Source organism: Metarhizium album (genome assembly GCF_000804445.1).
Source record: "Metarhizium album ARSEF 1941 chromosome Unknown scaffold_1, whole genome shotgun sequence".
Lineage (NCBI taxonomy): Eukaryota > Fungi > Ascomycota > Sordariomycetes > Hypocreales > Clavicipitaceae > Metarhizium > Metarhizium album.
In genome coordinates this window covers 1,291,019-1,296,875 of record NW_024467575.1, presented here as the reverse complement: position 1 = coordinate 1,296,875, position 5,857 = coordinate 1,291,019, and positions in this window count along the sequence as shown.

Below are 5,857 nucleotides of genomic sequence, written 5' to 3'. Positions count from 1 at the left end.
TAGAGTTAAACCTTAATATAAAGAAATATATATTTATAGTAACTAAGGTAAAGTACCTTAGGTTTATAGTATATATAGAAAAAGAGGTGCAACTTAACCTAGAGAAGGTAGCTATAATCTGCGACTAGGAGCTCTTAATATAAGTCTAAGGCGTTTGTAGATTTATAGGCTTTACGAACTTTTATTGCAAGTTTATTATTAGACTTTCTAGGAGGATAAAGCCTTCTAAAAGCTAAAGACTGCCTTTATAATATACTTAGTACTTTACTAGTAGAATCTTAATAAGAATATAGTAGTAGAAATAGACTGCTTAGAAGACGCTATTAGTAGCTGCTTATCTTAGTATACTTATAGTATTCTCCATAGCATTCTCTACTTAGTAGCTTACTACTCTATATAACTCTAGGCAGCAGAATACAACTATATAATTTATAATAAGGAATTACTAGCTATAGTTACTTATTTAAAGGCATAGTTAGTAGAGCTTTAAAGTATAGCTAGGCTGTTTATAATACTTATAAATTATAAAAACTTAGAGTATTTTATAGCACTAAGGGAGATATTAAAATAGCAGGCTTAATAAGCAGAAATACTATTATTATTTAACTTCTTTCTATAATACTACTTAAGTCTATAAGCAGTAAGGCTTAATGCTTTATTGCAGTAGAACTAGAATAAGAATTTACTACTCTTATATTTTAAGTATATTATATAACTATTAAGAGCAGTAGGTATATTATTATACTTAGTAAATACTATAGAGGCAGCTCTCTGCACTAACTCTAAGCTAAAACCTAATTAGCATAATATGTTTTAAGATAAGTAGCTCTAAGGTCTCTAGGAAATAGAGATAGCTTAAAATGCTACCTTTTAGTATTACATTAAAGCAGTATAAAATAGCGCAAGAAAGTTTCCTTTAGAGTTAGAGGTAGATATATAGAAATAAATATCTAACTATATAATAAGTATATATAGAAAACTATAGTATTAAGGTTAGTTATAAGTGCTAAAGTAGAAACTCTTAATAACAGCCTTAACTTAATATATATATAAATTGCTACTATCTAGCTACTTAGAATGTAATACTATATTTAATATCTTATATAAAGACTTTTATTAAAACAGAATAACAAAAGATATTATATAGTTTATATACTCTAAGTAGTTATCTGCTTTAAGTAGGTTAATTAGGCAGATTACTTTATAGCATACTAGTTAGCTCTAAATAACTATAATTTAATAGTTACTAGTATAAGTATAAATAAAGCTATATATAAGTATAACTTAAGCCTAGTTATTTTTATAGAAATAACTAAGCGTTCTAGGATAATACTATAAGAGCAGGCAGTAGTATTTCTCTAGCACTTAAAGAAGAGTACTAACTTAGCGCAAGCTGTAATTACTTACAACTAGCAGCAGCAATAAGAGGCTGCTAATAAATAGTAATACCTAGCTAAAAGGTTCTAAGTAGAGAATTTAGTGTAGTTAAACCTTTATAATATTAAGATAAATTACTTTAGTAGAAAACTTAATTAAGTTATAGTAAAGTATATAGTAATTAAGGTGCTATCTTTATTAATAGTAAAATTAAATATTTTATATAGTATATACTTAGTATTCTATATAGACTTTATTAAGTAAGTAGTATTTAACTTGCTGCCTAGCTAAGTGCTCTAGGACTTCTACTTTAGGACTTCTGCCTGCTGCTAGTACCAATTAAGGCAGATAAAACTCTTTAAGATAAAGAAACTTATAAATATAAAGTAGAGGAAATTCTAGCAGTAAAGAATATACCTAGAAGAGGCAAAAAGTAAAATATATATATTAAGTATAAAGAGTATATTTAACTAATATAGAAACTACTTAAGAGTTTTTAAGATATTATAGTGCTTAACTAATTTAAAACTAAGTAGAGAGATATATAGATATATAATAAGCTTAATTTATAAGTAATTAATTTCTAAGTAATAGCATAATATATAGAGCTAACTAATTAAAAAAAAAATAGAATAAACTATAGTTATACTAATATAAAGGCTAGCTAGCAAAAAAAAAATTATAATTAAAAAAAAAGAAAGAAAAAAGAGAGATAATATACCTATAGAGCTTAATATATACTTAACTTATACTTAACCTATACTTAATATAGCGCCTACTAAAATAAGCACTCTAGCCTCTTAAGCAACTTTAAGTATAACTTATTGCTAGTTAAATTAATAACCTAACTATTAAGAGGGGGAGAGAGCAAAGAGAGAATAGTATTTTAAATACTATTACCTTTATAACTACCTTCTTTTCTACTATAAAGATAAGTTAAAGTCTTAGAGGTATAAGAGCAAATATATTAGCTGCAAGAAGTTGCCTCTCTATAAAGCGTATTAACTAGAGTGTAGATTAGCTTCTACTAGTTAGTGCATTTGCAGCATAACTCTACCTACTCTGCCTGCTACTTATATAGCATTTGCTTAATATTTTAAGCTATAGTAGCTTAGCTCTAGAAAAAACTTACTAGTATCTACTAGTTTAAAGGCAGTATATACTTATAGTAAGTAGGTATTAACGCGCTAGTAAGCGCTAGCGCCTGCAAATTAGCGCTAGTAGCTATACTACTAGAAGATAAATTAAGTAGTATATATAAGAAATAAATAGAACTAGAGGCAATATAAGCCTACTTTAATAATATATTAAATTTTTTAGTAGTAGAATTAAACTATATAGAAAATTTAGTATATATACTAAAGCTCTTACTTAACTTTTTATATATAGTAGATATAATATGCCTACTAGTATTTATAATTTACTACACCTTCTTTTATTAGTAGTATAGCTTAGAGTTTAAGGCATAGAGGTGCGCCTTCTAGACGTACCTCTTGTAGGTTTTATAGCACTACTTATAGGCTATAGTAGAGCTAGAAATGCAACTAGTAGAGCTAGTATTAATAAGCTTATACTAATATAATATATATATTCCTAGAACTTTCTCTCTATTAAAGAGGTTATTATTATTAGAGTTGCCTTCTATAGCATACTTACCTATATAGTAGGCATTATAGTATAGCAGTAGAGACTTCTTACTAGACTTTTTATATATAGTAGATATAATATGCCTACTAGTATTTATAATTTACTACACCTTCTTTTATTAGTAGTATCTATACTTTCTTTTATTAGTAGTATAGCTTAAAGTTTAAAGTATAAAGATATACTTTCTAAATATACTTTTTATAGGTTTTATAGTACTACTTATAAACTATAGTAAAGCTAGAAATATAACTAGTAGAGTTAGTATTAATAAGCTTATACTAATATAATATATATATTCCTAGAACTTTCTCTCTATTAAAGAGGTTATTATTATTAGAGTTGCCTTCTATAGCATACTTACCTATATAGTAGGCATTATAGTATAGCAGTAGAGACTTCTTACTAGACTTTTTATATATAGTAGATATAATATGCCTACTAGCATTTGTAATTTGCTATACTTTCTTCTATTAGTAGTGCAGCTTAGAGTTTAAGGCATAGAGGTGCGCCTTCTAGACGTACCTCTTGTAGGTTTTATAGCATACTTTTTATAGGTTTTATAGTACTACTTATAAACTATAGTAAAGCTAGAAATATAACTAGTAGAGTTAGTATTAATAAGCTTATACTAATATAATATATATATTCCTAGAACTTTCTCTCTATTAAAGAGGTTATTATTATTAGAGTTGCCTTCTATAGCATACTTACCTATATAGTAGGCATTATAGTATAGCAGTAGAGGCAGTAAGAGCAGGGGAGGGGGCGTGCTAGCAGCAGACTCTCTAAAACTAAATTAAGTGCGCAGAATATACTATATTATGCTTAAGATAGTAGAGGTAATATAGAAGTAATATAGAGAAAGAAAGCAGGCGTGCAGGCAGTAGTAGTAGTAATCTTTAGAAATAAAAATTTTTAGTAGTATAAAAAAAGTATTAATAATACTTATTAAGAGGAAAATAATAAAAATAAGCAGTATAAAGTTGCTAAACTATTTGTAAAGCAGAAGCACACTAAGTATATACTATATATAAAAAACATAGAGTAAAGATGTATAGTTGCTAGGGGGATTTATACTATATATTTATTCTTACTATATAGCAGCAATATAAATAAACCTACTAGAAGAAGAGTATATAATAAACTTAAGCTATAAGCTTAAGTAGATATAAAGCACTATATTAGTGCTTTATTAAGTATACTTTAAATATATATTAAACTTATATATATATAATATAATAGAAGGAAAAGAGAGAATAGAGAGCTTCTTCTTTCCCTCTTTTCTCTCCTTAAGTTTATAGTTAATACTAGTAATGCTTATACACAGTAGCCTGTAAGGCTAGTCCTTAATAAGTATATAAAAAAACTTTTAGTATAATTTAGCTAAGCTACTTATTTAGCTTATTTTACTACTATTAGTTAGTACTTTTTAAGAGAGCTTTTTTATTTCTGAAAAAATAAATAAGCTAGGTAGAGATATAAATTAATTATAAACTAATTTAAGACTAGCTTCTATATTTATACTAACTAGTTCTACTAAGTCTAATTAAACTTTAGCTACTTTTATAGTTAAATATTAATAATAAACTTTTATATAAAAAGCAATAAATAAATAAATATATTTAACTAAGCTTTATAGTATAATTTAATAATAATATCTCTTTTAAGCTTAAATAAATATAGTTTAAGTAGGCTAAATTATTTTAACTTCTGCCTTAAATATATACTATATTATATATAGTCTTTAACTTATTTTATAAGAATAATATATATAAATAGAATATTAAAGATATAGTAAAGCAGGTTTATAACAATCCCCTGCTATAGCGATTTAGCACACACGCCTAGGCGTGAAGTACCTTTCCTATATGTTATGTATATAAAAGTGACTTCTTACCTATAGCGATTTTTCTCGTAAATATTGCTTATTAATATATGTAAGTTTATAATTACACACTACTTTACCCCCCCTAAAATCCCTTATCAAGCCTTATTAGGCCTTATCAGCCTTATCTACTAACAAAAGTAGGGCTCTTTCCTAAAAGAGTAGTCGCATCTTAACGATATAATCCCTGTATTATATATAGCTTAAAATTATCTTAAAGAAGTTAGTACTATAAATAATTAGTATATATATAAATTAGTAGATTAATATTACTATATATATATTTAAGCTTCTCTATATAGAATTAAACTTAGTTTTAAAACTAGTTCTAAACTAGTTTTAAAATAATTCTAAATTTAATTTTATAGCAAAAGATAAATTAATATATAAAGCTAAGTATAATTATTAAGTTTATAATTAAAATATTCTAGCTTTTCTAGCTGTTTTATATACTATTTATTTATAATTTTAGTAAGAAATAATTTAATATTAATTCTATAAAGTAGTATAAGTATATTATATAGAGCTTATTAATTAGCTATATTATTATTAAAACTTAGTAGAATACTTTAGTTTAAAGTATTTTATATATAATATAAGTCTATAGAAATTCTAGATTTAATATACTAATAATTTCTTTATATATAAATTTTATAGCTATTTTATAAAGTAATAAAGTTAGTAAACTTATTTTAAATAAAAAGTATATATACTATATAAAGAGTAATTTAGTCTTTAATATTACCTTTAATAAATAAAGTATATTTAGCTAATTTATAAAAGAAAAATATTTATTAATTAGAAGTACTTATATAGAGGTAATACTACTAGCTTTTAATTTTAATATTTTATTTGCTAGAACTATATATATAGTATAAAGTAATTTAATTTCTTTATATAAGTAAGAACTAATTTCTATTTATATTATAATAGAAAACTAAACTAGTT